The sequence below is a fragment of the Gossypium hirsutum genome, chromosome A11, assembly GCF_007990345.1.
Source record: "Gossypium hirsutum isolate 1008001.06 chromosome A11, Gossypium_hirsutum_v2.1, whole genome shotgun sequence".
Classification (NCBI taxonomy): domain Eukaryota; kingdom Viridiplantae; phylum Streptophyta; class Magnoliopsida; order Malvales; family Malvaceae; genus Gossypium; species Gossypium hirsutum.
The window spans coordinates 14,511,728-14,524,356 of NC_053434.1; the positions used below are offsets into that span (position 1 = coordinate 14,511,728).

At 32.9% G+C, this 12,629-nt stretch overlaps 1 long non-coding RNA gene across 1 annotated transcript; it reads right to left on the minus strand.

The window, feature by feature from the left end:
- Window positions 1-11,475: 11,475 nt before the first annotated feature.
- On the minus strand, window positions 11,476-12,175 carry LOC107923794 (uncharacterized). Its single transcript, XR_001691642.2, has 2 exons — window positions 12,059-12,175; window positions 11,476-11,810 (listed from the first exon to the last, which is right to left on the minus strand). It is a non-coding gene; the product is annotated as an uncharacterized lncRNA (long non-coding RNA).
- Between the last annotated feature and the right edge of the window lie 454 nt (window positions 12,176-12,629).

Genomic DNA, 12,629 nt, shown 5'->3' on the forward strand with positions numbered 1-12,629 from the left:
AGATACAATATGTCCTAGAAAACCCACTTCTCGAAGCCAAAATTCACATTTACTGAATTTAGCATATAACTGCTTCTCTCGCAGAATTTGCAACACAATTCTCAAATGTTCTGCATGTTCTTCTTCATCCCGAGAATAAACCAAAATATCATCAATGAATACTACTACAAATCTGTCTAAGTACAGTCTGAATATCCGGTTCATCAAATCCATGAATACTGCAGGTGCATTAGTTAGCCCAAACGGCATAACTAGAAACTCATAATGCTCGTACCTGGTTCTAAAGGCTGTTTTTGACACATCTGACTCCTTTACCCGTAACTGATAATAACCCGATCGAAGATCAATCTTTGAAAACACAGTAGCACCTTTATTCTTTATGGTTACTTTATTAAGCTGTCGGTAGTCGATACACAATCTCAAAGACCCATCTTTCTTTTTCACAAACAGAACCGGAGCACCCCAAGGTGAATGACTTGGTCGGACAAAACCCCTATCAACAAGTTCTTGCAACTGTTTCTTTAACTCCTTTAATTCTGTAGGAGCCATACGATATGGAGCTATGGAGATCGGAGTAGTTCCCGGAATCAAATCTATAAAAAATTCCACTTCTCTTTCTGGTGGCAATCCTGGTAATTCCTTTGGAAACACATCGGAAAATTCACATACCACTGGAACTGCCTGTATCTTTGACTCAGATACCTTGGTGTCGAGTACATAAGCCAAGTAAGCATCATACCTTTTTTTGACATACCTTTGTGCTGCCATTACTGAAATCACATCAGATAACCCCTCTGTCTGATCAGATTTAACCCAGAGCAACTCACCATTCTGACATTTTAGCACAATATATTTTTGTCTACAATTTACTACCGCATCATACTGGGTTAACCAATCCATGCCCAATATCACGTCAAATTCATCAAATGACAGTAACATCAATTCAGCCGGGAAACAATAACCTCTTACCATCAGTGGACAATTTTTACAAATTTTATCCACCAACACAGACTGACCTAGGGGGTTCGAGACTTTAACCACAAATTCAGTAGGTTCAACAGGTAAATTTTTAACAATTGCAAGTTTAACACATATATATGAATGCGTAGAACCAGGATCAATTAATGCAGTAATATCAGTATCAAGTAAAAAAAATGTACCAGTAATAATATCAGGTGCTGAGGCATCTTCTTTGGCACGAATGGCATATGTCCTAGCAGGTGCTCGTGCTTCAAACCTACCTGCAATATCTTTCGTAGCTCCTCGGCTACCACTGACATTACCAGATGGTCGAGGTGGTCTACCTCTCGAAACTGGATTACTCGGCTTCGATATCTGTTCAGCTTCATTTTCACCTCTTTCTGGACAATTTCTGAGGAAATGGTCAAAAGAATCACATCGGTAACAAGCCCCGCTCTTTAATCGACATTCACCAAAATGAGCTATATTATAGTACTGGCATCTCGGCTTAGGAGTGCCAACACTACCAACACTGGTCACTGTTGGAGTAGAAGGTCTTGGATTAGTGCGTTGAGAACCTCGCTCTCTTCCCGAATACCTAATGGCTGAAGTAGAACGATCCTGATACTTCTTCAATTTCTTTGAAGCAGAAAACTGGGATTTTCCCATCGGTCTTTTACTAAAAATTCGAGCTTCCCTCTCAGCCTGTTTCTTTTCTTTGCTCAATTCTTCTGCTTTATAAGCTCTCTCTGCCAATGTAGCAAACTCTCAAATTTCAAGAATTCCGATCAGTAGTTTAATGTCTTCATTTAACCCTTCTTCGAATCGTTTGCACATTTCAGCTTCTGACTGTACCCATTCTCGAGCATATTTACTCAATCGAACAAATTCTCTTTCATATTCAGATACTGATCTGTTACCCTGTTTCAACTCAAGAAGTTCTTTTCTTTTCTGATCGAGAAACCTCTGGCTGATATATTTTTTTCTAAACTCGGTCTGAAAGAATTCCCATGTAATTTCTTATTTCAGAACAACTGAAGCTTTAGTATTCCACCAATGGTAAGCTGTGTCTTTTAGCAGTGAGACGGCATATTTCAAACATTCTTCTGGTGTACAAGATAATTCTTCCAGAACCCGAGTAGTGTTTTCTAACCAGAATTCATCCCGTTCAGAATCATCATCAACTGCTGCTCGAAATTCTTCGGCCCCATATTTTCGAATTTTATCTACTGGAGCTTTTCCTTTTCTGACAGATTCAGTACCTGCACCCTGTGGGATCTCGGGAACCGGTGAAGGAGCAGGAGGGGGAGCTTGAACTTGCTGCATTACAGGGTTAGTTCTTAAATATTGATTAAACCATTCATTCATCATTTGAAAGAAGGCTATTTTTGCCTCCTCCCCTCGACCCTCTGTCTCGGGCCTTCTACTGCTAGTTTCTTCTCTTTGTACTGAAGCCGTAGCATGACTCCCAGCTTCCTCAGATTGAGCTCGGTCGGATGACATTACTATAAGAAAAACACATTTTAAATGGTCAGGAGATATCACACTATCAATAATAATTTAAATGGCATGTATAGCTAATCCCGTATTTGCTACATCGGTTCCAGAACCAGCTAAATCGTAGCTCTGATACCAATAAATGTAATACCCCTACCCGTATTCATTGCCGGAATAGGGTACGAGGCATTACCGGAGTTTACGAATTAATTTTTTTATATTCAATATAGCCCCTTTATAAATATCTAACATTCCCTGCAATATTAAATCGAGACCAATCCACATCAACCAAATCAATTCAACATATTTTCAAGATAAATTCATGCATATTTATAAGATAACGTCATCACATATCTAAAACCAGGTTTGTTAACCATACTAATGGCTAACTTTACATTCATTTCACGTTAACATTTACTTTGTTAGCTTATACATGCCATTGATTTCCAAAATAAAGTTTCTTTATATACCGAAATCCTGAGGTTGACAGTGTGATGTGTCTTCGACCAAATCCGACCTCTGAGCTCTTAACACTACAAAACAGGGAAAAAGGAAACGGGTAAGCACTTCGTGCTTAGTAAGCTCATGTAACAAGAATTATACTTACCTAATATTTTCAATACAATACAATAAACATCCATATATCCATTCAATGCATTATTACCCTAATATGCACAAACTCAACATTCAAGTTAGTACAATAATTTCCATGTACCAATAATATATACCATGATTGACGTACTCATCAATACCATGATTTTCATTCCCTTATTATTTTCCATATTTATCCCGTTGAATTTATCGGAATTTCGATGGATTTTCAGAGGTACACTTTTAGTATACAATTCCGGGTCCGTCAATTCATATTCATGTGCGCACATTTCCATTTCAGAGAGCACACTCCCACGAACCTCAACCTTACAGCGGGATTACCAGTCCAAGCTAAATCCCCTGCAATATAAACTCATAGAGTATTGTCGAGATTACCAGTCCAGGCTAAATCCCCTGCAACGACAATTACTCTAATGAGCTTGGATCTGAATTACCAGTCCAGGCTAAATTCAGACCCTAATTCGGATTACCCGTCCGGGCTAGATCCTTTTTACCGTCAATTCCTTTTCAGAGATCCATCGAATTTTCCTTTCATTCAATCAGGATTTCTTCCCATTTTATCAAATATATCAATGTTTCATTAATTTTCATACAATGAACACTCAAATCATATTCACATCAATAACATACAAGCTTAAACATTTAAGAATATAATTCAAGTTACACGAACTTACCTTGATACTTATTTGTAAACAATAAAAATCTACTAATCCCGAATTTTTTCCTTTCCTCGATCTAGCTTCGTATTTGAATCTTCCGGATCTAAATAAATAAATTTAATTATCAATTTAATACATTTCATGTTCATATGCAACATTCTCTATAATTCAACTATTATTTATAGTTCATTCAAAGCTGTCTACTTGAGTCATAGTCACTAAATTATTTATAACTTGAGCTACGGAACTCCAAATTAAGATCTGTTAATTTTCCCTAAAACTAGACTCATATATATTTTTACCATAAAATTTTAAGAATTTTTGGTTTATCCAATAAGTACAGTTTATTCTTTAATTCAACCTTGTTCTGCTGTCGACAGTTCTGACCCTTCTTCACTAAAAATTAATTATCTCTTCATACAAAATTCAAATAATGTTCTCGTTTATTTCTATTAAAAATAGACTCATTAAGGATTCTAGAAATATAAATTTAAGCCCATAATTGTTTTTCTTAAATTTTTTATGATTTTTCAAAGTCGGGACAGGGGAACCCGAATTCATTTTGACCTTGTCTCACAAAATTCATTATATCTCAAAATTTACAAATCCATTGCTTACACTATTTCTTCTATGAGAAACTAGACTCAATAAGCTTTAATGCCATATTTTTTTCATCTTCTAATTCGATTTCTAAAATTTATGGTAATTTTTCAAAGTTAGTCTACTGCTGCTGTCCAAACTGTTTTGTGCAAGCTGTTTATTACCATTTTTCCCCTAAGCTTTTAATAAATGATAATTTCGTCCGTACTCAATTAGCCTCTCAATTGAGCTGATTTTTCTCAATCAACATTTTATTCTATCACCTTAAACTAGTTTACAACCTTTAGGAATCAGAATTTCAGCAATAGACTTTAATTCCAAGCATTTTCACAATTAGGTCCTAAAAATCAATTTCTATTGAAATTACCTAATAAAATTATCTCATAAACAAATTAAAGCTTTAATTTTATTCTATTTCATCATAAAATTACAGCACTCAACCATGGTGACTTTCAATTTCATCCATGAAATCAAAAACTAATGAATTTAATAGTAGGACCTAGTTGTAAAAGTCTTAGAAACACAAAAATTACAAGAAAAAGGCAAGGATTAACTCACTTGGTGCAAAAATTATGAAATACCAGCTTAGAAAACCCTCCTATGGCATTTTTAGCTGCTGGAATTGAAGAGAAATGAAGAGAAATCTAGATATTTCCTATTTAGTCCTAGTTTTATTTAGTTAATTTTGCAATATTCCAATTTTACCCTTAATTTATCAATTTTTCTACTGATTTCATACCCTTGCCGTCCAGCCCAAATAAATTTTCGGTCTAATTGCCTTTTAAATCCTTTCTCATTAGAGTTTTAAGCTATTTAATCATTCTAGCAACTTTTACACCTATTACAATTTAGTTCTTTTCATTTAATTGACTACCCAAACATTAAAATTTCCTAACGAAATTTTAATACCACATTAATAACATTTCATAAATATTTATAAAATTATTTTTGACTTGGTTTTACGAGATAGAGGTCTCGATACCTTGTTTTTACCCAATTTCTTCAATAATTTCTTTTTCTATCTAATCACTAAATCGGTAAAATTTTTCTATCAATATTTTCATACGATTTTCCTATCATATTAATTTTCATGCAAAAATATTGAAATAAATTTCTCTTTAAATCGGATTTGTGGTTACGAAACCACTGTTCCGATAATTTTGAATTTAGGCCATTACAAAAATCATATGGCTCGAATGGCATCGATGAACTTGAGCCGAGAGGAGTTCCATGCTGCGGTGGATACAACCCAATAGAAGTGGAGTACTGCAGTGGATACGAGCCGGAGGTAATGCTATAATGTGGTGGATATGGGCCAGTAGAAGTGTTGTACTGCGGTGGGTACGACTCAAAAATATCAAACCCGTAATGGTATCTGCCTCTTGACGAGACCGAGAAATAGTCATTGCCCGGCAAATCCGGATGATAAGAAGTATCAGCTGAATGTGAATACGATGACGAGCCCGGGAAATTGTCATTGCTCTGCAAATCCGGATGATAAGAAGTATCAGCCGAATATGAATACGATCACTCAGACTCGACCTCTGGCTCTAGGTCAAGCTCGAGATCTGGCTGTGGATCGTGCTCTATATCGACCACTCACTCGTATGCCTCAGATCCCTGCACGTGCGAGGGGACTATAGTCGACTACCCACCAAGTAAATATGGCTTCCCTATACTAGAGTACCATTGTATGTACTCTAACGATGGTCGCAAATCAGTATACATATCCATCTGAGGTCTTTGAGACATCCGATTCTCCCACACCGCAACAAATCTCCGGTGCGAAACTCCCCAATGTTGTCCATGTTTCGCTCTCTTGTTGATGCTGTGAACCTCCTCCACCTACATTGGAGGATCCGGGATATACTGGATGCAACCAAACTGTCGTAGTACTCGATCCCCATGGTACCACTCGACTACATTGAAACTGATAATTGGTGTGTTAGTGCACCACAATTGAGAATCAACATAGGCAGACGAGGGTATAATAGCCGCAATTTCTGGTCTACGATATGGCATCCATATAAACTGCACGATTAATACCATGGTTAAAATGTAACACGGTTCGAGTAAGATATACAAAGTAATTACATGTCACGAATATTTGAATAGCTTACCCCTTCCCCAGTATGTTGTTCAATCATCAGACGATATATCGAGACAGTGTACGACCTCCCGGTACCCGGATAAATACTTCATCTACGAAAACAATTTTCAAGTAAATATAGTATCGTTAGAATAGTATCATTATAAAGAAGTTGTCAATTAATAACAAGTTAAATTTTATCACTTGTTAACTAGCGGAAATACGTATGGTTGGTGACTAACCGATGCCAAGAATGACATCCGATAAGGAGCCCATGATTGCAACAATACAAGGCATCCGCCTATGTCTACGGCATTAGGCTTTGTCGTCCGACAAAGCTCACGATACAACATAGCCAGAATTGCAGAACCTCAACTATACGAGCGAACATTACTCAAATCAGCTAACAGAGGTAAATACTGAAGATGAACCTTGTTGTTGTTCGAATTGGGCATCAGTACACCCCCTATGATATGCATAATGTATGCTCGAGCTGAGCACATCAACTCTTCTTCAGTGGCATTAACTGATAAATGCTCAAAATTAGCTTTTAGCCATGTAAATTTCAACTCCGAAAAATTGGACTCAGCATCGCCGGGCGAGGCTCCTAATAGGCTATAACAAAGTGCAGCCGGCTCAGTTATCGTACTTACGCCTGTGATGGCATCCGCGTCGATTGGGAGCCCAAAGTGCAATGCAACATCCTCCAGAGTGACAGTGCAGTCCCCATACGGTAAATGAAATGTGTGGGTCTCCGAGCGCCAACGCTTGACCAATGCGGATATCAAATCATACCGCAAATCAAACCTCCGGGTCAATGCCGCTGACTCGAATCCAGCTAGCTCCAAGTAGGGCATTAGTCGTGCTTCTGGCCTATATCCTAAACCATTCACCCGGCCCCTTAATACGCGGTAGGAGTCCTAAAAGTGTTAACTTACAGAAAATAGTTATAGTAACATAATTTTTTTCCTTAAATTACGTAGATCTTTTTTTAATAGAACCCGTGATTAACAAATAGCAATATTTTACCATATTATTAACAGTGTCACATATGTGAGGAAGATCCTTCTTGATCAATGAAGCCATTGCGATGCCTGCAATTTCAAAATAAATTTCGGTTATTAATTTTAATATTTGATGGATTTTAAATATTTATTAGAATAACTAAATTTTATATATTGCTTTTAATTGCAAAAAAAAATAGCAAACAATTTTTTCGACAACATATTTTTGGCTATACTACATTAAAAAAATAAATATATCCAACTTAAATACAAATATTATTATTATTTTAAAATGATAATAAGTAAAATATTTTGGTTTAGAATATAATATATATAATATACCCGGCATGCAGTTCAATATATTTTAAATTAATTTTTATTTAATAGTAATAATTTGAGTGATGCAATAATAATTAAAGTTATGATAGGTTGTTCAATATTATTTTAAAATATATTATAATATGTAATTAATTAAATTCCTTTCTAAATTAAAAAGATGGGAAAACAAGAAAGGTTTATGTTGCAATATTCTTAATTTTTTATTCCGTGATTTTGGCCCTTTGTTTGTATTTTTTGAATTTTTGGATTTTTATTTTTTAAAATATACTATTTTCATATTTTATTTTTTATATTATTTTAGTACATAATGTTTCAAATGTATTATTTTCATATTTTTTATATTAATTTAGTAAATAACTGTGATTTTGGCCATTTGTTTGTATTTTTAAAATTTTCGGATTTTATTTTTTAAAATATACTATTTTCATACTTTATTTTTTTCTATTATTTTAGTACATAATGTTTTAAATGTATTATTTTCGTGTTTTTTTATATTAATTTAGTAAATAACCCTGATTTTGGCCCTTTGTTTGTATTTTTAAAATTTTCAGATTTTATTTTTTAAAATATACTATTGTCATATTTTATTTTTTATACTATTTTAGTACATAATGTTTCAAATGTATTATTTTCATATTTTTTATATTAATTTAGTAAATAACCGTGATTTTAGCCCTTTGTTTGTATTTTTAAAATTTTTAGATTTTATTTTTTAAAAATATACTATTTTCATATTTTATTTTTTATATTATTTTAGTACATAATATTTATAATGTATTATTTTCGTGTTTTTTATATTAATTTAGTAAATAAACGTTATTTTGGCCATTTGTTTGTATTTTTAAAAATTTTAGATTTTATTTTTTAAATATACTATTTTCGTATTTAATTTTTAATATTATTTTAGTACAATGTTTGAAATGTATTATTTTCATGGGGTTTTATATATTTTTAGTAAATAACCGTGATTTTGGCCATTTGTTTGTACTTTTAAAATTTTAAAATTTTATTTTTTAAAATATATTATTTTTGTATTTTATTTTTTATATTATTTTAGTACATAATGTTTCAAATGTATTATTTTCGTGTTTTTTATATTAATTTAATAAATAAACGTGATTTTGGCCATTTGTTTGTATTTTTAAAATTTTCGGATTTTATTTTTTTAAATTTACTATTTTCGTACTTTTATATTATTTTAGTAAAAAAACCCGCCATCACCTTTTCCCCCAAAAAAATATTTTTATTATTTTTACTATTTTTCTAAAAGATTTAAACCCCATCACATAAAAAATAAAATAAAATAAAACAATCAAAATATTACATGCCAAATAAATTTTATAAAAAATATATCTAATCAACTTAAAACACACTTAACAAATATATTACATAAAATAATAATAAAACGTGCATATAACATAAATAAGGTTTTTTACTTCAATAAAAATTAAAAATAAATTAGGAATGTGAATGAAAATATAAAATAAATGCAAACATACCTTAATATCTCTATTTAACCAAATATCACCTTGCAAAAAAATAAATTTAAAAATTAAATTTGAATTAAATCAAAATCAGTGAACAATAACAACAATAATAACAACTAAAATTACTTTAAAAAAAATAAACCTTTTTTTCTCCTTTTTCTTTCTTTTTCCTTCCCTCCCTCTTCTTCTCCTTCTCTTTTTTTTTTCTTTCCCTCACCAACCGAATCCTTCTCCTTCGTCTCCTTCTTCTTCTTCTCCTTCTTTCTTGTCTTCTTCCCGAAATGAAGTTGGGGACCATAATATATGGTCCCAAACACAGAAAAAACAAAAGGGGCACTGCATGAGGCCGGTGCTGCCTCTGTCACTGGCACCAATGATGCCGCCTGTGGTAGGCACACCACCAGTTCTAGCCTTTTTTTTTCAGATTCAGCTTTTTTTTTAGCTTTTTTTACTATAGCTGTTTTTTACTGTAATTGTCAGCCGCCAGGGTGGTCACGCTACTGCCATAGGCAGCACCACCCTGGCCATACCATTCCCGTCAATAATTTGGCCTTAGTACCATTTTGGCATTTTTTTTATTATTTTATATTATATGGGTAAAAAAACTCTCATTTCACTATTTTGTTGCTATATTTTTTTTGTTATTATTTGGATATTATACATCTTGTTTTATTCTTAATTTTGCTATTATTTTATAAGCATTTGTTTGTTAAGTTATACCTATATTAGTGTTATTTAAGTATAAAATTTTTTTAATTTATTTTCAATTTGTTAGGAAATATTTATTTTAATATTTTTAGTCTTTTTGATGTATTATATATTTTTAAAATTTTTTATATAAAAAATAATATAAAAATTTTAATACGAGTAGGTCGGACTAGGCTAAGATTTTAGCATTGTTATTTGGGTCAGATTTAGGCAAAATCTTAAACCTATTTTTTTGAGTCGAATTCAAACTTATTAAACAAGTCTAAAATTTTGTTAGGACTGATATGTACACCATTAATTTAAATAATGTAAATATAAATATAGAAAATTGAATAGAGGTGGTGCGGACATTATTATGGAAATTGGGAAGTGGATTGATAATTATTGGTGGGGAAGCAATGAGAACGACAGTTGTGTTCGTAGTAGTGAGGTGTGACTCCTACCTTCTTCTTGGTTTTGGACACATTCTATTTATGACTTTTTTTTAATTTAGGGGAAGAATGGATTTGATGACAAGGGTAAGTTTTTTTTTTTTTTTGTCATTACAACATTATTAGTTAGAACCATTCCATTTATATATGACTAATTATTTCCACTCAATTTGGTTTATCAATATTTAGTTTAAGAAATATAGTATTTTTATACTTAATAATAAAGATTGGTTTAAGATTTTTATGTTCTGAATTTAAATATTATATTCAGTCTGTAATTATACATTTTTAATAATATTAAAAGTTTTGAATATAGAGGATAATTTCAGTATCACTTCTACTTTGGATAATTTTATACTTAATATGAAATTTTTGACAATTTATCGATTTAAATAAAAGCTCTGTGATAGATTCTTTAAATAACATTTTAACCACGTTTATTTAGGTAAAATGACAAAAGTTATATTTGTGGATTTTTCAGTTTCATCCTTATCTCTTTTTTTTTTCATTCTCACTCACACTGTTGCAAAAAATAAAAATTCAGATATCCTGAAAATATAAAGAAAAAAACCGTGAACTAATGATTATTTTTTTTTGTCAAACATGGAATGACATCCAATTCATGACTTTACTTATGTGATATTACACGTAATTGATTATTTAGCATTTTACGTTTATATGAGTTTGCTTAGAAAACATTATCATCTTTATAAAAGTTTTCCCAAACTTTGATATGCTTCAATTGGAAATTTGGAATCAATTCTTTGAAAGTCTAGTAAACAATGGAAATTTATTGTTTAGAGTGTAATTTATGGGTGTGTAATGTGTTTTGTTTATTTTTTATCTTATGTTATAGTATCTCATTTTATCATTACCGCTGGTTTTACATTAACCGCAGCTAAACGCACCGCTCATTCAAACTCGCCATTAGTCATTTGATACATAAGAATAGAGAGAAGGAAAAAAAAACAAATAGAAAATAAATAAACATATAATTGAGATTTACTTTCATCAGTGTAAAACTTAAGTCGTTTTATATTCTTTCGTAACTTGTTATAAGATTAATAGTTTAACAATCCAATCGTTGGATTTATCAATATATTTATACTTATTGTAATGGGCCAAAATTGTCCGGCCCATGACCCACAAATAAATAGACATAAATAAAAGTGTATATATCTTTTAACAGCCCAAGATACAAAAAATAGAAGCCCAAACACAACTAAACCCAAACCCCAAATGACCCAAATAAAACCTAGCCCAAAAAGGCCCAAAACCTTAACACTTTCAGCCAACCTAGGAAACCCTAGCCCCTGAAACTTGCAACAGCCGCCGCTCCAACAGCCTCCGTGTCCCACGCCACTCGGACCTCTAACGCCGCACCACTCGCACCTCCACGTTAGAGCTCACGTCCACCACGCCACCTGCAATGAAAAAACAGTTGTAAAAAGGCTATAAAAGCCTCCAAAAATCATTGTAAAGGCTATAAAGGCTATTAGAGAGCAATCAAAGCAGAGAAACATTTTTAAAGGTGTTCTTTTATTTTTTTTCTACTCTTTTGGTTTTTTTTTTCCGTTTTATTTTATTATTATTATCATTATTTTTTTCCTTATCATTTTTTTCTAAAAAAGGGAAAGAAAACAAAAAAAGAAAAAGAAAAAGGAAATTTTACCTTCGGCGCCAGCGGTGGCATGTGCGGCGGAGGCTTACCGGTCCCCTGGCCGGATTCTGGAACCCTTCAGAGAAAATAGGGTTTTTTTTTCCTTTTTTTGAAACTGAGGAGAATAATGAAATTTAAAAAACAATTCAACTTTTATGGAAGGCCAAAACGGCACGGTTTTGTGCCACAAGCCTAGGCGCCAAAACGGCGCCGTTTAGGCACACGACCCGCGCACGTGACCCGACCCGGAGAGGATCCGCGTGTTTTCATTAATGGGCTATTCTCCACTTTAGCCCTTTCGTTTTTTAGAGCTTTGCAATTTAAATTTTCTTTATTTCTAATTTGGCCCCCGAAATTTTGTTTCTATTTTAATTTGATCCTTGGGCCTTTTAAATTTGTGTATTGAGACGGCCCCGTTTGGGAATAGGGTATATTTTCCCTGTGAGTCCCTCCTCTATGACGCGCGTTCCAATTGGGTCCCTAGATTGGCCCTATCCTTTCATTATTTTAAAATTGGCTACCAGAATCTCATCTAAACTCCATTTTAGTCCCTATGTGCATGTTTCTTTGAGGGTTTACCCCT